General features: G+C 34.9%; 1 pseudogene; it reads right to left on the reverse strand.

Moving 5' to 3' along the window:
* Positions 1-4341: 4341 nt before the first annotated feature.
* On the reverse strand, positions 4342-11750 carry LOC134372743 (zinc finger protein 555-like; annotated as a pseudogene).
* Positions 11751-27846: the final 16096 nt, after the last annotated feature.

Consider the following 27846-nt stretch of genomic DNA (forward strand, 5'->3'; position numbering starts at 1 on the left):
ACATACATACCTTTGTCTTCTCTATTATATTTGATATATATTCTAGATAAAGAGCTTGACATCATACCTGATACTCTAGGAGCTAAAAATCTCACTGACGTAGGAAAAATAATTGGTGCAGAACCCATTAAATTTCAGAAAGATGCCACTAAAGTGCTACCCAAACTTTCCCAACATCCCTTTAAACCAGAAGTAAAAGAAAGGTCAAACCTATAGTGAAAGGCCAAAGACTTCCTCCTGCACTGCACTTGTCTCTGTAGCACTCACGTCCTTTCAGAAAAAAGCCAAATGACGGAGGAAAAGTATTTGTTCCAGTAAAGAAACCAAGTGGATAAGGAAGCCAATTTGTTCATGATGTCAGGGCTACCAACAAAATTGTAATCCCTCTTTTTCCTACAGTACCTAAGCCAAATACCATTCTGTCATCACTCTGCCTGAAGCCACTTGATTTACTGTGGACTTTTGTTTTGCCTTTGTTCAGTGTGCCTTTAGACTAGGACAGTCAATAATTTTTTGCCTCACCTGGGAAGGACAACAATATGCCAGAACAGCTGTGCCCCATGGGCTCATGAAGCCCCCTGCTATTTTTCTCAGGTCCTCAATCATGAATGATTGTATATCATAATGATGAATAAGCTAACTATACTGATCTAACCACTGCACATTCTATACCATTATTGAAAATTAACATTGTATCCCACATGTATGTATCTTTTAAAAAAAGGACTGAAAAGATCAAAATTTACTTTGATTTAGTTCTCATACAGTATGTAGATTAACTTCTACTTTGTTCAGAGAACAAATATGACAAACAATTCTGTAATATGGATTCCATTTATGTGCTTCCAGCCTTAGCTAAAAAAAAAAGCATGTGTTTCAAAAAAATTAAAATTTTTCCACACGGTAATGATTTAGGGCATGATTTCAATAAGGAAGAAATGATTAGGAATGTCTAAATTTATCATAGGCCCCTTAACAATGACAGTTGGGAAGATTTCTAGGTTTGATAGGACATTGCAAACATTGTGCAGGATAAACATCAAACACACACACACCCCTAAGTATATCATATTCAAACTGCAGAAAACCGAATACAGAAAGTCTTGAAGGAAGCCAGGAGCAGGGGGAAAATTAGGTATAGAGGAACAAGGCTAAGAGTTACCACAAACTTCTTATCAGAAACCATGCAAGTAAGAAGAGAGTAGAATAAAATAAATAGTTGAAAGAAAAAATATGCAAACCTAGAATTTTTTATTCCGTGAAGTCATTCTTCAAATTGAAGCAGAAATAAGTATTTTCTGAGACAAACAAAAACTAAGTGAATTCAGTGCCAGAATTCACTGGGTGTGGATTTGATCAACAAGAGCTCTCATTCACTGGTAAGAATGTAAAATGGTACAGACACTTTGGAAGGTAGTTTGGCAGTTTCATACAAAGTAAACAGTCTTATCATATGATCTGGTGGTTGTGCACCTAGATACCTACCCAACTTACTTGAAAGCTTATTTCCACAAAAATACCTACACAAAAATATTTATAGCAGCTTTATACATTATCACTAAACACTGGAAGTGACCTAAATGACCTTAAATAGGAGAATGCATAAGTAAAATGATACATCCACAAATGGAATACTAGTCGGCAATAAAAAGTGTGAGCTTTCAAGCCATATAAAGACAAGGATAAATTTTAAATCATAGTGCTATGTGAAAGAAACCAGACCGAGGGACTATATACCATATGATTCCATTTATATAGCTATATATTCAGTAAACATACAAGTGCTTGCAGGGATTTGGTGAGGGAGGTGGGTTGATTAGGTGAAACACATGGCATTTCTTAGGGTGGTCGAACTATTCTGCATGGTACTATAATGGTAGACACATGATACCATGCATCTGTCAATACCCATAAACTTCACAGCACAAAGCATGAACCTTCATACAGGGATATTTTAAAAATCATTTGCAAAGTTGGGGTGATTACAGGATAAAATTTATACAGCGACAATAAAATCTAAATATATTCCAATTGATTGAAATAACCTTACCGAAGGGCGTGGAGGTGAAACTGTGCTAATACAATTAACTTTGGATATGAGTGGAGCCTCTGAGACTGAAGGCGAAATGAACTATAATTAGTTGATAAAGTCTGTTCCCTCTGGAGTATGGGTTAACAATTCTGAAAACATCTATATATGTATACTGGAAATGAACAATTAAGTAAATGTATGGCAGATGGTAGGAGCTACTGTTGAAGTGAGAAGTTAAAGACAAAGGAGAGGAAGCTAGAATGATTCATGTGGTAATGAATTAGAGTTGGAGGCATCAGTATGAACTCATGTTTATCTTAATATAGCTAAAGATGGACACGCAGAAATCTTTATACTGATATCAAAATATCAATAAACACTCAAAATCCATATCTTGGTTTCATTCTGCAATAATCGGAACCAGGGCTACTTAGAGAAATGGTTCATTCTAGGGCTTGACCTGGGAATATACAAGATGAGCTTAGAATCAGAAAATATTGTACCAGAAATTAATAAAGTGCTACCAAAAACCCCTGCAATAATGGAGTATGTCAAAGGGAAATAGGGACATAGGCACCAACTGAAAGAGCTCTCTATGGCCAAAGCTGAATCAACTTAAGCAACAACACAGCAAAATAAGTTGTTTTAGATCATAGCCCAAAATATAAAACAAATATCCATGAACCCATACTTACGCAAATAAGTGATTGAATAAGTAAGTAAGTAGCGGAACAGACAAATCTCTCGTTCAGTTTAATTCCAATTATTTTGTGCAGAAACTCTATCATCAAAGAGGTGAAACATAACTCTCACCACCTAAATGTGGTAGGTGCCTAGTGACTTCCATCCAAAGAGCATGCATGAGAAATGGAAAGAAAAGAATAAATTTACAGCAGAGAAACCTGCCAAACACTACTTCAGCCAGGTGATCAAGGTCAGCAGCAACAGTGATAAATCATGTTAATAGAGAGTAGCCTTAATATGATGTGATTAAAATAATACCTTACCTCTGTGGTCTTTCTCCCCCCAAAATATAACCCAGTCTAAAAATGAGAAAAATAAGGAAAACCCAATTGAGGGACATTGTACAAAATACTTGGCCAGTACTCTTCAAAGCTTCAAGGTCATCAAAAGCAAAAATAGTTTAGGAAACTGTCACAATCAAGAGACTCTTAAGGAGACATGATGACTAAATGTAACATGATATCCTGGATGAAATACTTTGACAGAAAAAGGACATTAGTAAAAACTAAGAAAATATGAATAAATTACAGAATTTACTTATTAATAATGTATAAATATTGGTTCTTTATTTGTGATAAATACACCATATCAATGTAAGATGTTAACAATAGGCTGAACTGGGTATGGGGTGTATGGAAACTCTTTGTAGTATCTTCTCAATCTAAAATATTCTAAAATATTTTTATATTTTATTATAAAATATTATAGTCAATCTAAAAATATTCTAGGATGAAAAATTTACACCACCCTCCAAAGGAGCATTTAAAATATATTTTGTTGTGAGAATATTTTTAACAAAATCAAATATTCATTCAATTTGCAGTATAACCATGGGTACCTCAGCCATGATTTCCTTTTCAGGGTGTTGGAGTTATAGACTTGGAAGGAATATAAAATATAAAATAGGGTATGAACAAATTTATGTTTGCATATTTGTCCATGGTACTCTGGAAAATATTTATTCACAAGAATAAATATATTTATTTTTGGATTATTTAAGTTCAGCTATTTACCTGGCTTTTGTTTCTGTATTACCTATGTGTATTGATCTTTTAATAAAATATGGTCAAATTTAGAGGAAAATTATTATCATGGATATGGCTTCTTGAAACACTGATGTTTAGTTAAATGGAATTTTTTTTTTTAATTTAAAAATACTATATCCTTTTTATTCCCTCTTCCTTATATGGAATTAATTGAGGTTCTCATAGACATGAGAATGAGATGAAAAACATTCATCATGCTGTTGCATGAGGCTTCTCTCTAATTCTTAGGTCTCTGGTAAATTTTTTATAGGGCCAGGATGGTGCTTAACATCTGAAGTAGTGGGTTAGAATTTGAAACATGTGGAATGTTAGTAATCTATGAAAGCTGTAGTTGAATTAGCTCTTACCTACTTTTTTTTTAAGACAAAGTTTTTATTTACTGAATTGTAAGAAAAAAAAACCGCTGCCAAAATACATGTACTATAGCCAAGAGTAGTTAGAATTATTTTTCCCCTAGGTATTTATTTGTGAATAAACTATGAACACACTCCTTACATGTCCACTTTAAGGACGAGGTACTCATAAAGGCAATATCACATTTCCAGCATTTATAAAATTACTCTCCTGGTGTGAGTTTCCTGAAGGACTACACATTAATCCATCTGCAGGAAGATGTCCCATGTCACACTTGTAATGTTTTTTTGCAGCACGTGTTCTCATGTGTCTTCATAAGGATGAGGAACAATGGAAGGCTTTCCCACACTGCTTACATATATAAGGTTTCTCTCCAGTGTTCAGTCTCACATGTACTGGTAAAGACGATGGCCATTTGAAGACTTTCCCACATTCTTTACATTCATGAGGTTGCTCTACAGAGTGTGTTCTCAAGTCTTTTTGCAAGAGTTTAGGCCAACTGTAGGCTTTCCCACTCTGTGCATTCATAGAGTTTCTCTGCAGTGTGCCTCCTCATGTGTTTTTGTAAGGATATGTGGCAGTAGAAAGCTTTCCCACACTGCTTGCACTTGTATAATTTGTCTTCAGGATGCATTCTCATGTATTCTCAAAAGCAGGCAGACAAACTGAAGGCTTTCTTACACTGCTTACATTCACAGGGATTCTCTCTAGTGTGTGTTGTCATATGCTTTCCTATGGGTATGGGCCAACTAAAGGTTTTCTTGCACTGTGTGCATTCATAGGGTTTTTCTCCAGTGTGCACTCATAATTCCTTGAAAGGATGAGGGATGACTGAATGTTTTCCCGCACTGGTTACATCCATAGTGCTTCTCTCCACCATGAGTCCTTTCATGTTTCTGAAAGGACTAGGGATAAATGAAGGTTTTCCCACACTGTTTGCTTTCATAGTGTTTCTCTCCAGAGTGCACTTATCATGTATCTTCAAAAAGCTGAGGAATAACTGAAGGCTTCCCCACATTCCTTACATTTATATGGCTTCTCTTCAGTATGTGTTATCATGTGTCTTTGAAAAGTTGAGGACTAAAGGCTTCCCCCACATTCTTTACATTTATATGGCTTCTCTTAGTGTGACTTCTCACATGACTAGCAAGACTTGAAAAATCAATGAAGGGTTTCCCACATTGCTTACATTCATAGGTTTTCTCAGCAGTGTCAATCTGTATATGACAATTGAGGGAAGACATACAAAGGAAGGTTTTCACGCATAATTTACAAGCATAGGGTCTCTCTCCATTGTGGGTTCTAAAATGTGTTTTTGGGTGTGAATGACAACCATAGGATTGTCCACATTCCTGGCACTGATACATTTTTTTTTTCAGTGTGAACTTTGATGTGACTCTTAAGGGATGAATGATGCGTGAAGACTTTTCCATATGTGCTGTATCCATACTGGTTTAGTCCAGTAGGAATTTTCTTGTATGGGACGGCCACATTGATCTATACTTTCACAGAGTCTCACCACCATGTAATTTCTCAGATTTCTCCTCTGCCTTGTGTGCTGATCTTCAATGCTAAGCTCTTCCCAAATTTTTCCTAAAACAGAGGCCCAAGAATAATTTCTGGTGAACTTCGCTACTTTGGGTTCTTTAGTTACTTTTTCTAGATAAATACCCTGCTGAGAAACTGACCCTTTGGCCATAAATTGAGTTTCATTATCTATTGAGGCCAGGTTTTAAAAAGTTTTGAGTATCACATCTCTGTAGTGATCCCTCTGAACAGAATCCAGCAAAGCCCACTGCTTCAGCGTAAAGTCCACAGCCACATCCTCAAAGACCACTGAGTCCTGAACAGTGGGGCAATAACACAGGTTGATATGAGGAGTGGATAAGGTAACAGGTGTGAGAGCTCCTGGCACGAGGAAGGGCACCTGGTAGGTGTTCCACACACACGAGACCCAAGCAGCAGCAAAAAACTGGAATGCGGTGGCGGGGACTCGCAGGCAGGCAGTGTCTGGGGTGGGGACCGCTCTTACCTACTTTAAAAAAATAGCGATAATCATAAACTTCATACATGATTCCTACTATATCAAACTATATTAGCCTGAAATTAAATGAGCTCAGAATGGTGAACCCTAATATCACATAATGAGATGTTCTCTTTAACTATAGAAGATATTATGTTAATTTCTAGGATATTATTAGCATGCTATAAAAAAATTCAGATTCCTATTTTAGGTAGTAATAGCACAGAAACTAGGTCTTTATTCATGGACTGAGTTTAGACTATGCTTATTGCACTTGACATAAAGATGGACACAGAATAGTTTGTTGCTTTCCAGAAGCTTACCGTGAGGGGAAGGAGAAGTTAACGGAGCAGCACAAAGCCTTATGACAAGCCTCTTAAGAGAAGTATTGGATGCAAGCACCTGAGAGAGATGCTTAACACAAGTTGAGTTAGAAACTGAGATAGGGATTGATTCTTAGGAAATGCAATGCCTGAGCTCAATCTAAAAGAACAATCAGAATTTAGGTACAACCCAAGAAGTTAATCCTTACAGACGAAACACACATATAAAGACACTGAGGCAGGATAACACATCACTTGTTAGAGAAAAGTACAAGGGTTCATTGTGCTTCAGGGTGATTGTTAGAGTTGAGGCTAAAGAGGCAAGTGACAATCAAATACAGCCAAGTCAGTAATAATGAACATTTAATTGATGGATACTTACTTCATATTCATTATTAGTATAATTCCCACAGGTATATTTGTAATTCCATAATGTTATGAAAATCTGTGTTATTGCTGAAACAGAAAATAGTAACTTCAATGTAATGTCTGATTTGAATGTAATATATGCCATTGGTCAAAATTATTCAGAACCTGGATTCTTGGTTGTGAGGGAGGGGAGAAGAGAGTAAACAAAAATTATTTCTTTATTTCACGTACAGTATTCCAGTAACTGAGTGGAATTGAGAGATTATGCTCATTGCTCTGTAAGCTATACAGGGGAAGTACAATGTACTTAAATTGTAGGTATCCTTTAGTGAAAATTTTGTAAAATTTCTCCACCTACTGATTTGCCTTTTGAAACTTAGTAGGACTGTCATGTATTAACCTATGACAAAAGCATTAATATGTCTTCTGCAAAGCATAGCTGATATATAACAATGGACTTAAGCTTGTTTTTATTTTTGCACTTTTTAGGGGAAAACTGGTTGAAGATGGACTCTTTGACTTTTGCTCTTTACCTTTCTAACCAAGTTCTCTACATAGTGGCTCCAAACAAAAACCTTGGAATGGCTAGATACTATGGCAAAACTTCAGATTTTGTTTACCTAATGCTTACATAAACATTAAATGGTTTCAAATGAATGTAGCCATTGGGTTATACTATTAGTCATTATTATAAAATATGTGTTCATAAACTGAGTACCTACTATGTCCAGAGATTGTCTTAGGCACTGCTAAGGTGTTGAACAGAATAGACACTCTCAGCTACTCTCAGGTTGGTTACATTCTAGGGGTATTTAGCCCTAATTTGTAGGGCTTTATGTAGCTCCACCAGAACAGCCATACAATAGTACTAGTCAGTGATATGATTGTAACTAATCTTGAAAAATTAAATAAATATTTGTAGAATCATAAATACTCAGATCTAATCTAGTCTCTTTAAAACAATGGGTAACAGCTGAAATTCAAGTTTTCTGTCACATGCTCTATGACAATTTCTATGTTAAATAACATCTCAGAGAGAATATATGCAACAATCTTTGGAAATCTGAGATGTGTATTAATTGTAGATGGCCAATATATTTCTATTAATACCTACTTTTATTGGACTTGAAAAGGTGAGCTCCATTTTTGTCCGGGTCACATAATCTAGAGTATTAATGCAGTTGTCTAAATATTCTGAAGGTCACTTACATTATATGCAAATACTGCAAGATAAGTGAATTATAAGACTTTTTAAAAGTTTTATTATGTTTTAAGGAAAGTGCATCTACTAGTTAATCCTTTTAACAGTAGAAACAATGTCAGGAAAAACACACTCCACAGAGAGATTCATTTCACAAAGCTATTATTTACTAAGATATAAAATCACAGGAAAGTATAGATTTTAGATGTTGGCTTCAGATAGGGAGCTGAGAGTTGATTAACGGACATATATTTGGAACTATGTTTCTGTATGTCTGAAAGCCCCAAACACTTTATGATTCTTGTATTAGTCAATTTCTGTTCCTTATAACAAAATACATGGAACTGAGTAATTTATAAAGGAAATAAAATTTACTGCTTACAGTTTTGGAGGCTGGGAAGTCCAAAATCCAGGGAACACTTACTGTATGGGCCTTTTTTGGTGGTGGCTTTACAATAATGCAGGGGTCTCACATGGTAGAACTTGGCAGAGCAGAGAGAGCAGAGACAAACCTCCTCATTCACTTTCTTTTTAAAGCCCTCAGAACCATACCCCTGACCACCATTATTAACCCATTCACTAAGGCACAGTCTTATAATCTAATCACCTCTTCAAGGCCCCACCTTTCAGTCACCACAATAGGATTTCCCACCCTCAACAGATACAGTGGGAATTAAGTTTCTAATATATATGAAGTTTAGGGACAGAATTCAATCAATCCACAGCAATTCTACTTTCTGAAATATCATCATTGTTAACTAATTTGATCTAAAATTGTACAACACCCCCAATATTACCATGAAGACTGCATGAAACAAACATTCAGGGAAGCTTCATGCTATCACAATAGGAAGACCCCATGGGAACAGGTTGGTTTTTACAGTGAAGCAAACTGACCTGACCGGGTCATTAACAAAGAATATTTTATTAAATAATACTCTTCAACAGTTTCATAAAACCCAAGCCAATATTGAAACAAAGCCAGATTCATGGGTAACTGAGACTAGATTCAGATAATTTAGACAATTTTATTCTTGTGTATATCAGAAATGTGATTAAACATTGTTGACATTTATTTCATTTAATAGTTACTTTGGGCTTTTTGCCTGTCTTCTTTTAAAAACTGAGTTATTTGACTCAGGTTCAGTCATAATGACAGGGTTTGAATTAAAAATAGCTCATGGTGTAAAATAGATGCTCTCTCATCCTGTATTAAAACCTAGTGGTACTTCACGGATAATGGAATAAAACATATGAATATCATCTAGAAGGCCAAGACCATTAAGAACAAAAATGGAGGGATATCATATTATCATCAGTATAATCAGGATAGAGAGGTAAATAATGAGTGAAATCATTTTCTAAGCTTATTTTCATTCAACATTCATAAGAATAAATACTTATAATGTAGAGCACAATAACAAGCATAGAAAATACTAAAGAAATAAAATATTTTGCCAATTTAAAAGATATCACAACAGATGAAAGTAGACCAACAATAAAACCAGTAATTAGAATTTAGTCTAACAATGGATAGGGCACAGTTCTCGAGATGTCTATAGGGACAGCAAATTATCCATATTCACTACAGGGGTAAATGTCAAGGCAAGATGCTGAGAGGTGCTGTTTAAACTGAATGTTAAAAGACAGATAAGAATTAGGTTTTCTAAGTAGTGGTAGAATAACATTCCAGTGAATGGTAGGAGAACAGGCAAAACTGAAGAGGCATGAAGAAGCAAGGCTTATTTGGATGTAAATATATTTGGAATAATTTACCTGATGATGAGGTTGAACAGATAATTGGGAGAGAGTCAACCAAAAAACTCTCATCCATTTCTTTCTTCATTAATAAACCATAGAATAGGAATAAACTCCTGTGTTAGTCAGGGTTCTCCAGAGAAACAAAACAATTGTGTTTGTGAGGAGAGAGAGAGAGAGAGAGAGAGAGAGAGAGAAATATTTTAAGGAATTTGTTCATGCAATATGCAATTACGGAGGCTAGCAACTCCGAAATTTGTAGGGTACGTCATCAAGCTAGAGACCCAGGGAAGAGCTTATACTGCAGCTCCGGTATGAAGTCAGTGTGGAGGCATAGTTTTCTGTCCCTTGAGAGGGCTCCTTCTTTTTCTGTTAACAACTTCATCTGATTAGACGAGACCCACCCACTTTAATGAGGGTGATCTGCTTTAGTCAAAGTCTACTGATTTAAATGTTAATATCGTCTAAAAAATACCTTCACAGAAACATTTACTGATTTAAATGTTAATATCATCAAAAATAGCTTCACAGAGACATTTATACTGGTGTTTGACCAAATATCTGGTGCTATGGCCTAGCCAAGTTGACACATTAAATCAACTATCACAAACGTACCCCTTGTCAACGTGGTACTGATACCTATCTCCTTAAACATAGTTAATCTCCATATAATGAAAATAACAAGGTCATACTCCCACTTAACATGATGAAACTATCCTGCATACAACTGAAAACACATTAATGCTTTTCACAGAAGAGGATGAAAATTCCTGGGGTGGGGTTCACTCTTCTTGATATCCTATAACTTGAATACAATATTGAGTTAACAATACTCAAATACTATAATATAAAGTCAATATATATATATAGTTAATAATAAATTAGACTTTATTTCATGTACAGAGACCTAGGGTAGGCTCGGGTAGTGGTTGGAAAACAGCACACAGGTGAGGAGCACCGAGAAGCCTGTTATAAATATGCCAGTTTACTCTGTAGTCCAGGTAGAGTGAGTGTGGGGTCCACAGGGTGGCCTTGTAGGAAGGAGCAGCCTTGCAAAGAGCGTTTCTCTGCTTCCCTCTGGGTTGAGATCCGTTCCCCTGGCACCAGCAGCAGCCCCCTCCACACCACGGTGACCAGAGCTAAGCACACACCCTGCAAACCGAACACTGCAAGGAGGAGCAGTTCCCTTTAAAATCCCAGTGGCAGGTAGATGGGGAGGAGTGGGATCCTTCGTGGGTCTGGTGGGATGATCACAGGGGGTAGGGACTGGGTGGCTGGGGCAGCAGAAGGATGCTCTCCCTCTCCTTCTATAGGCTGGATAATTAAAAATCACAAGTCCTGATGCTTGACAAAGGATTTATGTTATATGATGAGCAAATAAGAGAGGGACAAAAACAAAGATATTTGCTATACATACATATATATAAAAATAAGGAAGAAATATACCTGACAATTACAGTCCTACTTCTGTAACTGGTCACATCATTATAGCTGGAAGGTACAGCTAGCTACCTTCTTCCACTAATCATTTTGTATTCCGTTTGCCCTGGTAATGATTTTTTACCTGGTGGGGTTACCCTAATCTTTATTCCTGAAGGGTCTGGACCACTAGTAGTCCTGCCTGAATTGTAGTCTTCCATTGACTTTAATCACAGGGCATGGTAATACTTACCAACAGATGTCCTAAGGGATCTTCTGTATTCCACACATACTCTTTCTTATCTCCATTGTGAAGCAGCAGAACAATTTCCCCTGGGTAATCAGGATCATCTATCCCAGCCAGCCTAGTAACTCCCTTCGTTACTTGTTGATTCAGATATATGAGGAGCCCAACGTGGCCAGGTGGAAGTCTTAACTTGCAGTTTAATGGAATCATTACTGTATCTCCTGGTGGAGGCATTCACCCCTTTGAAACTAAGACCTTTATGCCACCAAAGTATAAGGTCACAGAGATAGAAAGCGAACATTGTGCTGGTGGGTCACTAGAGGTAACAGTGAGTGTTGCCCCTCCCATCCCCACCTTTTGTTTCATAGACCTGTGAATCTTGACTATGGGAGAATTAGCACCACATATTAGACACTGAATAAGAGTCTATACAGCCTTCTTACTGGAAACCTTTGCCTCAGCCCTGCAGCGTATTGCCATCTAGCTGGTGTGGTAACTGAGTCTTCTAAAGGACATTCACCATTCTATCAAGCCAGCTGCTTCAGGCTGGTGGAGGACACGGTAAGACCAGTGAATCACTTGAGTATGGTCCCATTACTACATTTCACTTGCTATAAGGTGAGTTTCTTGATCAGAAGCAATGCTGTGTGGAATACTGTGACAGTGGATAAGGCGTTCTGTAAGTCCACAGATGATAGTTTTCACAGAAGCATTCTGTGCGGAAAAGACAAATCCATACCCAGAGTAAGTGTCTATTTCAGTAAGAACAAAATATTGCCCCTTCCATAATTGAAATGACCCAGTGTAATCAATCTGCCACCAGGTAGCTTTGCTGATCACACTGAGGAATGATGCCATATTGGGGCTCGGTATTGGTCTCCGCTGCTGGCAAACTGGGCACTCAGCAGTGGCTGTGGCCAGGTGGGCCCTGGTGAGGGGAAGTCCATGTTGCTGAGCCCATGCGTTACCTCCATCTCTGCCACCATTTTATTAGCTGCAGAATGTAGCAGCACAACGGATCTTATTTTAATTATATCCATTATGTGAGAAAGTGTTTGTTAAATTTAATGTTGAGCTTTATTTTATCACCATTTGCAGCATTATGAAGTGTACCGATGATCAACTTTATTTTTTATGATATTTTCATGAGGTGATATTTGGAAAAATTTATTTCATTTGTATCAATCTCACTTTGGCTTATGATGAAAGAGTTAGTTTCTTAATTCAAAGTGGTGTGTTCAAAATCAGTTTAATAATAAGATATAAAATGTTTCAAAAATTTTCAGAAGAAAAAATGCACCAACCAACAAATGTAAGCACATTTTCCTTTTCAATAATGAACACGAATTGCATATTTATTACAGATTAAGCACAACCATCAATAGTACTGTTTTTCTCAGTGTCAAACAAACCTTGATGTGTAAATAACGGGGTTATTTCATATATCAAGTACTGATGTTCTTTCAGGCTTGTAATTATTAGCTTGAGAAGCATCAATAAGTTGGTAATTTTATTATGCATTTTTTCTTTATTGTTTCTTTAGATTTATTTTCTGTCCATCAAGTCAAGAAGAGCAATTAGTAAATCCCGGTCCTCTCCGATAATTGCCGTTTTCTTGCTTCACTACAGTTTTAAAACCAATAAATCAAAGACACCTTCAAAAAGAAAAATAAATGGTGAAATGCGTCCAAATGTTCTGTGTAAAAATTTTATTTCATTTGAGAATCTTAGAAGGAGTCATACGTATTATCCTACAATGTTTTACGATTTAACTTTAATAATTCAAAATAAAGATAAACAAAAATGAACTGATTTGCTTATCTGATGTAGTAAATGTCCATAATATTCTGAATTGCAGAAATCAGGACATATTAGACACAGGTACTTCTACAGCTCTGTTGAGATGATATAGAAAGATGGGGATGATGGCATGTTATAATGACTGAGCAGGGTAGCGTGTGACATGATCCTGGACCAGTACAGTTCCATTTGCTTGTTTTATTGTATTTCAACCAAGAGAAACCTCCCATTTGCTATTTTGTTTTTCAGTATAACTGACTTGCCCTAGTTTTATTCAGAATGACTACTATATGGCAGATGTTCTTGGTCCTTAGCTATATCAGGAAATAAAATAGACAAAACAAAATAAATAAAAAAATAAAATTGATATAATAAAATTGTTTATATACTATTGAGGAAACATAAATAAAAATACATATTATAAGTGTACATACTTACAGGATGTTAGAAAATTAAAGTGCTATGGGGAAAAGTAGACCAGGCTCAGAAGAATCAGGGGTGTTTGGGGGAAGGTGGTTTAAGTTGGTCCAGTTGAGAAGAAAACATTTGATTGGAGGCCAATATTTCCAGTAAAGTCCACGTGATCATTTCTTTTGTTGGTTTAACACATGACATCAGTCATAATCAGGTTTATCACTTATTTATAAAGTAAAAATAAATCCGTAATCTTAAAAATAATTTCCTCTTAAGCAGAGTGGTTTTCATGATTATCTTAAAGATTGTTTTTCTTTTTGGCATTTTATAGTGTTGAGATTTAGTTTCAAACTGTCTATCATATTTTGAGGATTATTTCTACCTCTTAGCCCACCCCCTAAAATAAATAAAGAGTACATGGATATAGTGGTACAGGGAGGATTATGAGAAAGCCGAAGTATTTTAGTAAACTTCCAAGGTGTGATACTTCCTCAGTGTTTATCTAAGTCAAGGCCATACCAATGATATCAGATTATTTTTACTTGTTTGTTTTTGTTTTTGTGTTTATTTTTATTTTGTTTTCTTAAGCAAACTTTCCTGTCAATGATACCTATTGAAAATCAGTCTCTTGTCCACGGATTTCTACTAATTATAGTTTTCAGGTTTAATTTCAAGTAAATGTTCAAATTTGCTTCACAAAGATTAATTTATTTTTGATGAGACTTGGAGAAATGCTAATAGCTTTTAATCCCTGAACAGGAAGGTTCAAGCCAGCAAAATGGATAAAGTAGGCAACATATTCACTTTCAGATCTGAACTATTTATTTTGAATTGCTACTTAGATTAAATGAAGAAGATGCATTTCTATCTTCCCATTTAGTTTACTCAATTTTTATTTGGTATTAAGATCAATTTATATCATGTATTTCCATAGATAATTCAAGTGTAAGTGAGCGCTTTTATCCAAAATAAACTTTTAAAAGTGCATTTGAAACTAGAGTATAGAAGAATTTATTTATCATTTTTTAATTCATTTATGGAGTATAAGTTATAGTTAGTCACTGTAGAGTCAAGGAGGAGCTAAGGTGAATGTAAGTGAGTAGAGGTGAACAGTAGAAGGTACATGTGGCATCTCTGTAAAAGTACTGAAGGAAATATCATGGTGCATTCAGACACACATCAGTAATTTAATATGTTTGGAACATAGGATTCCAAAGGGAGAGGATCAAAAGAAGTTAACAAAATATATTTATACATACATAAATAACTATGGGGGGAGAACTTTTCTTAGAAAATTGGTAAAGGAGATAAAGAAATGTTAGTTTATATAAGGTTTAGCATAACAACCTTGATCTAAAAGATAACAGAGAAAATGTAACCCATACTAGAAGTGCAAACACATTCCTTTTAGAAAACAAAAGTCATGGAACTCATCTTGGCTTGGTGCACATAGAGACAAATGTAACAAAATTCAAAATTAACCACAGGTAGGCAAAATATTTTATCTTGTAGTGTTCCTAATATCTATGCCAATCCAGATGATTAATTAAAACTAATATTGATAATCTTATCCCATTTTCAGAGATTGGTTTATGATCGGTTATATGATCTATGCTAGTGCCTGAGCATAAAGTGAGGTATACTCAGAAGATTTCTGGCAAGGTATAACATCTAGCACTTGCCTGAGTGATGACAGTCTGTGTAAATACCTCCTCATCAAATGTTTTATTCTCTAGGGCCACCTCTTCTCTCTGTGATACTTTATCATCATTTTGGCATATGCAGAATGTAAATTTTCTCATATATGATGTTTTAATGTTTAAACAGTAATTCTGTGTTTCCTTCCCCTTCAACTTTCTTTGGTCAGTTGCTGTTAGCTCATTGCTTTGTAATTCACTTTTGCCTTTTTGCTCCCTCCCAACCCCACCCCTGACCTCTTTTACACAAAATGGAATATCTGCATAGCTTTACCCAATCAGAAATTTTTCTGAATTGCAGATTTGAATCTAAAAGTAAAAAATGAAGTTTTTAGAAGAAAACATGGGAGAATATCTTCAGACTTTGCAATTGGTAAAAGTTTAATAAACAGGTTATAAAAATGCCAACAATATGAGAAAATTTTAGAAAATTAGACTATATTGATAACAAGAATTTCTTTTCATTAAACGATACCAGTAAGACAGTGGAAATGCAATCCACAGAATTAAAGACAAAATTTATAATACATATATTTAAACAAAGTCTTGTATCCAAAATATATAAAGAATTTCAGCAAATCAATAAGAAGCAGACAGACAACCCTGTAGGAAAATGTGCCTTAACTAGGCACTTCACAAAAGAGATAACCAAATGGACAATAAAAATAATTAAAATTTAATTTTTCCTAAATGCAACTCACAATTTTGCACCACTGTTCATCCATCAGAGTAGTTAGTATTAAAACGACAGATAATGCCAAATATTGGTGAAGATGAGTAATCACTGCCAATCTCACACAGTGCTAGTGAGAGATAGTTGGTGGTAACTATTAAAGCTGAATGTATAAATATCCCATGACTAAGCAATTTCTCTTTTAGGTATATAGACAACAGATGTGTTTACCTATGTTCACTAAAAAACATATACAGGTAGTTTCACAACAGCACTTTTTATAATAGTGAAACACTGTAAACTAGCCAATAGGTTTGAATGAGTCAACACATTATCGTATTTTACACAACAGAATGCTATTCAGTGATAGACATACATGGACTGAAACTCACAACAACAATATGGGTGAATGTTCCAAATAAAATTTTGAGTAAAAGAAGAGTACAGCAAATGCATGATTTCTTCTATACAGAGTTAAAAACAGGGAAGATTAATCTATGCTGTTAGAAGACAATTAGTGTTTATTCTCCTGGTTGGTCTTATCTTGATTAGAAGGAATATAGGACACTTTGAGATGCTGCAAGTGTCCTGTTTCTTGATCTAGATGCTTGTTACCTAGGTGCATTTAGTGTGAAGTGATCATTTGTACACTTGTGATTGATGCACTTTTTTGTGTTTGTTATAATGCAACAAAATATTTCAAAAGTGAATGTGAGGACACAATCTATGTACTGATATGAAAAGACATACAAGATGTATTGTTAATTGATTAAAATTCAAGGTGTACAGGGTGAATAGAATATGCTACCTCTTGTGTAAGAAAGGGTAGGAAGCAACAAGTATTCAAGTATTTTCAATAAAGAAACATGAAGGAAGGAAGGGAAAAAGAAGGAAGAAAGAGGGAAAGGGAAGGAATGAAAGAAAAGGAATAAGGAAAAAAGGACAAAAGATATATTAATGCATAAAAACACCAAAGGAAACTGTATTAAGATAATTCATACTAATACTGAATTGGTAGGTACAAAACCATTTTTTACTACAACCTTAGTAAAATATTTTAATGTATAAAAATATCATGGGTTTATCCAAATTTTGATAAAAAACGCAAACAAACAAAATTATGAAGTAGTAAAGAGCCGTCCTTGACAATGTTACTTTCCACTCCAGCAAGCATATTGGAAAGAATTTGTCATTGTGTTATTTTCAAATAACATTGATCTACCATAATGTATCTACATTTACTTGCAAATTCTGAAATTTTAATGATTATTTTTAACAGTTACACAATTAACACCTGTTTGTTTACTGGGGTTAAAAGATATATACCTAAATGTGTTGTGTTTCTTCTCTCACTAATCCTTAATCATTTGAAAATCTTTTGTCCTTGTGACTTCATAAAGTGAAAACCTCAAAAACTTTTTTTGCCCTATTATTGTCACCAAAAACCCCCCCGAATATGATGTAATAGGTTACTGCCTGACATTGTAGACTCACTAAGGAGTGAAAATGCTTTCCTGTGTTAAAAACTCTCTAACTGGTATTTCCCTGTGTTGAGGAAAACTGAGAGATAAGGAAAACTGTCGTCTATTTGCTAGATCCTCATTTTCTCAAATGCCAATTCAAATTGCAGAAGCATAAAGAGAAAAAGCAAAACATTCTGCTGCAATTTTTTATGAACTGTGTCAAACTGCATAACTGGTAATTTTCTTGAAAGGAAGGAAATAATTTTGTAATCCCATTTAGAGAACAGAGATTTCTTTCCTCTTAACTGTTAGCATAGTTCTTCACTATGTAGTGCTTAAAAGGTGAATGTGGCAACTCTGTTTCTTTTGTTAGTTTGTTTTACTTCTTTATAACCTAAATTTGGTGGAACTCAAAACTTGCTATGGCTTACCGTCTCTTACAGATATGCAAGTTATCCAAGCAGATGCCCAAATAAACTTTAGGATAAACAGATACGTATATCTCAAGACAGACTTTAATTGGATTTATCACACTACTTAACAATATATCTTTTTTGTCTGTGTGTGACCGGTAAGGGGATCGCAACCCTTGGCTTGGTGTCGCCCGCACCGTGCTCAGCCAGTGAGCGCACCTGCCATCCCTATATAGGATCCGAACCCGCCGCGGGAGCGCCACTGCGCTCCCAAGCGCCGCACTCTCCCGAGTGTGCCACGGGGCCGGCCCTTAACAATATATCTTAATTAAAACATATTTACAATGGTGCTAGTGAAAACCATTTTTTTTTTTTTTTTACTCTTAACAAAGTTTTTTTTGAAGCAAATTGGCATTACAGGGCTAGCACATATCACAATTTTTAATACATGGGTCAACTATGGATAACTGTAGCTTATGCACCCATAAGACAGATGGTTATTTTCAGCTATTATCATACTGCATGTTTCAGCAATATTTGATGCATGGGATCATTCCTCCGTGGAAAAACTTTCTTCACTTGGATGCTAAGATATATTATCCTTGTTTTCCTTCTATATCACTAGCCTCTTCTCATTCTCTTTTCAAACCCCTCCTTTCCAGCTTCGAAATCTTCTCTTTCTACACTCACTTCCTAGGTGACTTCATCCAGTTTCATGTTTTTAAGTACCATTTAAATACTCCTAAGTTCCAAAGTTATATCTAAAACTAGTATCTCTCCCCCGACCTCTAGACTCATACCATTGACATAGTCACGTATACATATAGCACACATCCACAACTTAACACACGGAACTGAACCACTACTCATACTTCCACTGCCAGCATCCTTGATCAAACTCTCATAATCTTTCACCTGCGTTATTGCAACTGTCTCATAACTGGTTTCTTTATTCCACGGCCTCTGACTTCATCACCTACTATTCTTGGTCACTCTACTCCAGCCACACTTTTCTCTTTGTTTTTCTTTAAAATCACCTAATTCATTCTTTTCTCCAAATGACACTAATCTACCTGCAACACTCTTCCATAGCTATCTTCATGGAACTCTCTCTCTCTGCTTTCACAAGCCTTTTCTCAAATGTCAAATTTTCATTAAGCTTATTCTGACTACATTATTTAAATTGCAAACTTCCCATATACAACTTGACACTACCAATTCCCATTTTAACCAGAGTTTTATCACCTACTATGTACTATATTATTTACAGCTGCCTAAGGATCATTTATTCAAGAAAAAAACCTGAATAATCTAAAAATTGAGAGTTCTGTGTTGTCTTATCATGTCCTAGTCCTACCCCCACCCTTGCCAGCTCTGCAATAGTCTTGAAAACCAACAGCCCATAATCACCATGAAAACCAGCATTCTGTCAGATGAAACTCCTGAAAGTTCCATTCCCAAAGATGTCATTATTTGACTTAATCAATGGTTCTTTGTGAAACCTAACTTGCAAGGCTTTTTTATTTGATCTTACTCTGAGCTCATCAGTGCAAATAACCTTTTTCCTAAGAGCATTTGTCAAAAACAACCAGAGAAAATTGTTTAAAACTGTGGACAAATTTGTAGCAAGTAATTCAAAAGCTTAAACAGGAATAGCTGAGGAATAATATGTCATATGGGGCTGCGAAAAACTCTAGCATAATACTGAGTATCTAGAAGCTCACACCCATGTGAAGGATTGTAAGCATATTGAGGACTGTGGGCATGCTCTGGAAAGACATGAGAATGCACTAAGTTCTCACCTGTAATTAACATTCAGACTCCACACGGACAGGAAGCAAAGGCTAAAGAATTATAAACTGCCTGGCTGAGTGTTAAAGGTATGCACCAACAGTTACAATAAACTCCTTGACAAAGATAGGGTCATTTGCTGGTTCTAGCCATTTAAAGAATCTCTATGCAATCATTAGCTGACCATTAAGCTAACTGAGCAGAGACAATGTCAGTGAAATATATCACCTCAATAAAATTAAGAGAGAAAAAAGAACATCTCAATTAATGCAGAAAAAACATTTGACAAAATTCAACACGTCTTTGTAATTAAAAACATTCAACAAACTAGGAGTAGAAGGTAACTTAATCAACCTGCTAAAGGGCATTTATGAAAAACGAACAGCTAACATTACCCTTAATGGTGAATGTTTGATAGCTTTCCACGTGTGATTATGAACAAGACAAAGATGTCCACTCATGACACTTCTATTTAACATTTTAGTGGAGCTTATCATCAGGAAATCAGGAAAGAATTTGGAAAATATGGCATCCTGATAGTAAATAAGAAGTAAAATTATCTCCATTTACACATGGCACAATCTTGTACACAGAAAACCCCAAAAATCCACAGAAAAAATTTATTAGAGCTAATAAACGAGTTCAACAAGTTACAGGATACAAGATCAGTATATATAAAAAAGAAAAATGTAATTTTACCCAGTAGCCATGAACAATACAAAAATAAAATCTTGAAAATTACATTTATAACAGCATTAAAAGAATAAATACTTTAGAATACATTCAACAAAGTGAATATAAGAAGTATAAACTAAAACGTACAATCATCATGTACCAATTAAAATTAAGTAAATAACTAAATTAAAGCAGATGTGAGAATTAAAGCAGATGTGAGAATAAAAGAGTTGCAAAAAAAGCGCTATACACTGAAATCTACAAAACATTGAAAGAAATTTTTAAACAATTAAATAAATGGGATGAGATCACAAATTTATGGACTGGAAGAATTAATATTGTTAATATAGCAATTTTCCCCAACTGATCTACAGTTTCAACACAATCCTTATCAAAATCCCAGCTGATTTTTATGCTGAAATTGACAATCTGGTTCTAAAATCCACATGGAAATAAAAGGTACCCAGAATACTCAAAGCAATTTTGAATTAGAACGAAATTTAAAGATTCACACTTCCCATTTTAACTTACTAAGAAGCTACTGTAATAAAGACTGTACGGAACTGGCATAGGATTGACATAGATTAATGGCATAGAATTGAGAGTTCAGAAATAAACCTATATATCTATGATCAATTGATTTTCAACAAGAATGCCAAGCAATTCAATGGGGGAAAATATAGACTTTTAAATAAAATTTTCTGGGAAAACTAGATATGTACATAAAAAAGAATTAAGATGGACCCCTACTTCACAACAAACATAAAAGTTAACTCAAAAATGGACCAAAAGTCCAATTTTAAGAGGTAAAGTTAGAAAACTCTTAGATGAAGATATATGTGTAAACTTTTGTGACCTTACATGAAGCAGTGGTTTCTAGCTATAACACCAAAAGTACAATCAATCAAAGAAAAATAAATTGGATTTCATAGCAATTAAGACTTTTATATTTCAAAGAATACTATAAACAAACTGAAATGACACCCAAAGAATCGGAGACAATATTTGCAAATCACATATCTGGTAAAAGACTTTTGTATCCTGAATATATAAATAATTCTCTCAGCTTGATAATAAAAGGACAAATAACCCAATTAAAAAATGGTGAATGGATTTGAGTAGATATTTCTCCAAAGAAGATTCTACACATGATCAATAAGCACTTGAAAAATTGCTCAGCATCATTAGCCGTAGGGAAACAAATCAAAACTACAATGAGCCTCCACTTCACACCCATTAAGATTGCTATAATCAAAAAACAAATAATATTAAGTGTCCTCAAGGATGTAGAAAAATTGGAACACCCATGCATTGCTGGTGGAAATGTAAACTAATGTGGTTGCTTTGGACACTTGCCTGACAGTTCCTCAAGAATTTAAACAATCCAACTCCTTGGGTGAATCCAAGAAAACTGAAAATATATGTCCATACAACAACTTGTACACAAATGTTCATAGCAGCATTATTCATAATAGCCAATAAGTGTAAGTAACTCAAATGCATTCCAATTGATGAATAAATGAACAAAATGTGATATATCCATACAGTTAAATATTTTTCATTCATCAAAAGGAATGAAGTACAGATGCATACTACAACAGGGATGAACCTCAAAAATATTATGCTAAGTGAAAGAAGACAGATGCAAAAGGCAGCATATTGTATGATTTTATTTATAGGAAAAGTCCAGAAAAGCAAATTCATAAGGATACAATGTGGTTTAGTGATTGCCAGGGGCTGACATGGTGGTAGAGAGTGCCTGCTAATGGGTACAGTGTTTCTTTTTGGGTGGTGAAGATATTCTAGAATTAAACAGCAGTGATTATTGCACAACTTTGTGAATATATTAAAAAAACAATGAGTTGTACACTTTTAAATGGTAAATTTTATGTATATAAATTTTATCTCAATAGAATTGTAACATTTGAAGTACATGCTAAAGTTTCTGGTATATCTATCCGTTTTCTGTTTACCCCCCATAATAGATGGTAGATGTAGAAATATATTTTGCATAATTTTCACATCAAACTTTTTCAGAAATAGAAATCTGATACTCATTTTTTTTCATTAAAATGTACTTTTTTTGTTTGCTCATTGCTGCTAAAAGATCCATTGTCTTTTAAAAAAAGAAACAATGACCAAGCTAATAAAACCAAGAAATGAATGGTTGATTGGCCCTTTTGATTGTTGTCCTGCTGGTTTTTGCATCTTAGAGGCCACGGCACACCTCATGCCACAAGTGTCTCAGATATAGTGGCAACATAGAGTATTTCTTTCACTATCACTTGAGAACAAAATGAGTGAGCTATCCCTATTGACCATTTTCCACTGCACTTTAGCATGCTTTCCTTGAAAGAGAGAAATTAGTTGCACTGAGTCTAGGAAGGGTCAGGAAAAGAAAAATTGTTTTTCCCTGGTTGTCTTTCAGATTTAGTTTTTTATTGAGGTCAGAATGTATTAACTGTACTATGTCTGCACACAGTTAGAGACCTTGGCAAAAAGTTAGAATTCAAAACAGAAATCTACAAAACACTTCCTGGATTATTTTGATACAAACATTAATAATAATATTTATTAAAAATTAAGAATATGGCAAAGGTGTCAAGTTGAAAGGGATGGCAGAACAAGAAGTACAAAGTAGGGATTTTTTCAATTTAATTAGGACATGTGGTTGTAGTAGGAAGTTTATAAATCAAGGATCAAAATAATGAGTTATAAATAAAGGCATGGACATTCTGGTTGTAGCAGAATGTATTTTTCAAAGATGGTTGCAACAATATCTCTTCTCTTGTATGCTCTTCACACATTACTTTGACACTTCTCCCAATAAGAGATAGGTTGTATGTGTCCTTCCTTAGAACTCAGGTGAGCTCATGACTATAGCAGTAATGATACTACTTAATTACTGAAGCTAGTTCATAAAAGAACTTCACCCGGTTCTCTCTGGTTCACCTTGTTCCCTTGCTCTTATAACATAGCCACAACGGTTTGTTGACGAGTAAATAGCAAGAACCAATACCCCCTACTGTGTAACCACAGCTGAGCTCCCAGCTAAATGTCAGAATCAACTGGTTAGCCATGGGAGTAAGCCATCTGGAAAGCTGAGTCTTGAATGGATTTGCCCCAGCTGATGCCACATGGAGCAAAGATAAACTACCCATACCAAACCTTGCACACATTCCAGACTGGTGACCAAAATAAATGACTGGTGATGCTTTAAGCCACCAAATTTGAAGGTGGTATATTACATGGCAATATGTAAGTGTTGTAATGGAAATAATGTAGAACAGGAAGATGAAGGTCCTGGCTTGTCCAGAGCTATGCTCTCAGCATAATAATAATGCATTATTAGTTTATGGAGGGAGAACTGGAGGTATGTTTAGACTGCACATGTAACAATACAATTTATTTATTTATTTTTTTTCAGAGAAAAAAACTACTTCAGGTATTGCTTTATGTAGATATGTTGTCCAGTTGGATGTAAACAACCATTTAAGCCAAGGTTCTAGGTTTCAGAGTTAGCAAAAAGTTAGGCATCACCCTTATAAAATTCTAGGGATTTGTATTTAATAGAATTGCATATTTATAATTATCTTATTTTATTTTATTGAAGACATGGGTAGGGAGTATCAAATTTAACTAGGAGACTATTAAAGATAATTTAATTTTCATACATTTGCTTAAATTTTTTTCATGTCTCCCTTTCATACGTAAAAGTGTTTTATCTATGTTATGTATATTTGAAAACTCAGGACATGTGTTGGCAATGTTATATAGTAAATCTGAAGTGAAAATTAGCTTTCCAGAGAGACACGGTGTTACACATTCTAGTTCTAGTTAGGTTTGGTGTCAGTGCATGAAAACAAGGTGAATGTTCTGAACAGGGGTATCATTCCTGCCTATTTAAATACCGATTTATTAGTTTCAAGCTTGAAAATGTTTGGTTATTTCTCTTCTAGTCTTAAGTAGTAAATATGTAATTAATGCAATTACCATGATTCTCTGAGTAGTGTGTGTGTGTGTGTGTGTGTGTGTGTGTGTGTATATATATATATTTTTTTTTTTTTTTTTACTTTCCCCCAACCTTTGTCCTTGGCAATCTCTGAAAAAGATATGACTTCCTGATGAATTCACTGTATTCTGTAATTATATCATTTCTAAACAGGATGTCAATGCATAATAAAGCCTTCAACAATGGAGGATATACATTTCATACTTTCTAATTTTGTGACAACATGAAAAGTTGCACATTTTCATCTTTCTTTAAAATTCAGTGAAATGTGTTCACAGAACCGCAAATGTATCTTCTTTTCTGTGAACAATTTGTTTTGGTTCATTTCCTTTTGCAATTACGTTAACATTTAATAAAATACAGATTATGAAGAAGTACTCAAAATGGTAATTTTTAAAAAGATGTGTCTGGGAGGCAGAACAGACACTAAAGGTAAGAAAGTGGATTTTAATGAATACTTGAAAATATATGGTAAAGTGTAAGTCATTTAATGGGTTTCTTTCCATATAAATTTAATTTTATTCCTAATGAATATCTTCTTTGGAATATTTTTGCTAACATTTACTAATTATTTTAGAGGTCTGTCAATGTGTTGTGAAATGAAATGAAAAGTTTTATTAGAAAAGATGACATCAAATAATTCTTCAAGAAAAATATTTTCATTTCAACAATTCATGGAAAAATTCAGGACCGTCAATCTCTTATAAGAAGTAAACAATTCATTCGAAAATTCGATAGATAGCAGTTAAATAGAACTCTTTTTCTGAGAAGTCAGATGCATTCATGATGTACTATTTCAATTCTGTTATTGTATTTCCTGAATTCAAATGTAATTGAACAATATGTGCTTCATTTTATTATCTTCTTTATTGTCTAAAATAATATCAAAGCCTACAAACCTTCCTATGGGAGTCTGTGAGCCCTTAATAGATGACTAAAAAGTAATTCTGAAATATTATATGTTTTATATAAGAATACTATTAGGAATTAGAAAAATGCTAAGGATCCTAATTCTTCCAGCAGGTAAAGGGTTTATTTCTGTCCTCTTGGGATCTACGAATCATGGAGCACTCACCTAAATTCCCATAAATTTCTTTTATACTTCCACATTCTTATCCTGCTCTAAAAACAAGTTAAAAATCAGTAAGTTAAAGTAACCTCTGACAGTTACATTTTAGCCTCTATAAAGCAAATTGAACAAACTTCAGTTATTTCAGATATACAGAATTTGCACTTCCCATAGCAAGTTTCTGAACTAAACATTGTGACCTGAGTCACACCATCTCAAAGAGATTAGATCTCACTCCCAAAAAAGTGAAGAAATGAGCCAATTGTAACTAAGTCCCTGACTGTCCTACTCATTATTTTGGCCACTATTGTTTTGTATTTCTTTGACCAGGAAGAGCATGAGAGGCAAAGATGGTTATGAAGGTGGAAATCTCTGCTCCCAGAATGTGCATGAAATCTAATGAGAATATAGTGGAAGTACTTCTGTCTTTCCATTTCCCATGTGTACTTCTTTCTTTTTGTCTGTTTCATATTTCTTCATTCTATAAAATATATTTCCTTTTTCAAGCCTATATGACTCATCCGTTATTCTCAATTCAAATTTCTGGGTATAGAATAGAGTACTTAATTAGCAAGATTTCTTTTTCTTTTCCTTATTTTAAAAGGTGTTATATAAGTTAAAATTTCATGCTTATTCCAAGAATGTCTGGAAGTCTGGCACTGACTCTTGGCCAAGGTAAGGATAAATTGGGATAGTTATAGACTTATAACATGCCGTCAAGTTCAACACTCTCCTGGTGGCACTCAGGCTCAGTTTGTTTGCATTACTAAAAGATAAGTAATAATTTAACTGGTTTAACTAGTTACACAGCCTTACTTGGCTAGGTGAACAGTAGGGCATAAAAGACCCTATAAAAACTTTCCTCTGAGTTCTTCTGAAATGAAGATTCTTCATACATATATTTACTGAGGTTCATAATGCTGAGATGAAGTTCATCCTATGAGACTTGAGTCCTGAGGAACTGCATTTAGAAGTTGTTCAGGACCCCAAACATTCTTTTGCTTTTTTTCCTTTTTTGTTGTACTATATACTTTATTTTTACTAAAGTCTTATGTGAATTCTTTTGGTAATCTGACCTTATGTAATCATAAGATCCAAATACTCATTACAATAAACTGTAGTCAGACTATAAAGTTATATAAAGATAAAGGACATGACTGGACCCACTATTAACATACAGCAAAGTAGAAAAAATAAACGTTTTTCCCTAAGGGGGGAATTTCATATGTGTGTGTGTGTGTGTGTGTGTGTGTGTGTGTGTGTGTGTGTGTACACACACACAGAGAGAGAGAGAGAGAGAGAGAGAGAGAGAGAGATTGAGAGAGATTTATTGTAAGATATTGGATCATGTGATTATGGAGACTGACAAATCTCCAAGATCTGCAGTTGCCAAGCTTTAGACCCAGGAGAGCCAATAGTGTAATTCTAGCAGAAGGCTGGGAGACTCTACATCCAGAAAGAGCCAATGTTTCAGTTTGAGTCTAAAGTCAAGGAAAAAACAATCCCAGCTTAAAGGCAGTCAGACAAGGGAAAATGATTTTTACTTGGGGTCAGGGGAGGGTCAGCTTTATTTCTGTGCTATTCAGTCCTTTAACTGATTGGGTGAGGCTCACCCACACTAGGGAGAGCAATCTACTTTACTCAGTCTACTGATTCAAATATTAATCTCATCCCCAAACACCCTCATACACTAAAAATAATGTTTAACCAAATATCTGGGCACCTTGTGGCCAGTCAAATTGTCGCATATAATTTACTTTCACAAAACCACAAAGAAAACATCTATAGAGCACACACAAAAATAAATGAGAAATGAATCAAAACACGTCACTGCAAAAGACTAACTAAACACAAAGCAAGGCAGTAATGGAAGAAAGGAGGGACAAAAATCTATAAGACGTGATAGAAAACAAATAACAAAGTGGCAAAATTAAGTGCTTCCCTATCAGTAATTACTTTAGATGTAAATTGATTGAATTCTCAACCAAAAGACATAGATTAACAGTCTACAAGAGATGCACTTGAGATCTAAGGGCATAGATAGGTTGAAAGCAAAGGGATGGAAAATGATATTCCATGTAAATAGTAAGCAAAGAAAGCAGATGTGGCTGTACTAGTATCAGACAAAATAGACATTAAGTCAAAAATTAGTATGAGAAAAAGATGAGCTGTATATAACATTTTCATCATCATGGGGAAAATATGCTGTGACTAGCCCCTGATCCGTGGAGGATGAGCGGCATGCTGAAAACAGCTGTGCAACTATTTGCAAACTTCTGATTAAGAGTACATACTCACCGCGTGCCAAAATGCTACTGTGAGT

The sequence above is a fragment of the Cynocephalus volans genome, chromosome 3 (assembly GCF_027409185.1).
Source record: "Cynocephalus volans isolate mCynVol1 chromosome 3, mCynVol1.pri, whole genome shotgun sequence".
Lineage (NCBI taxonomy): Eukaryota > Metazoa > Chordata > Mammalia > Dermoptera > Cynocephalidae > Cynocephalus > Cynocephalus volans.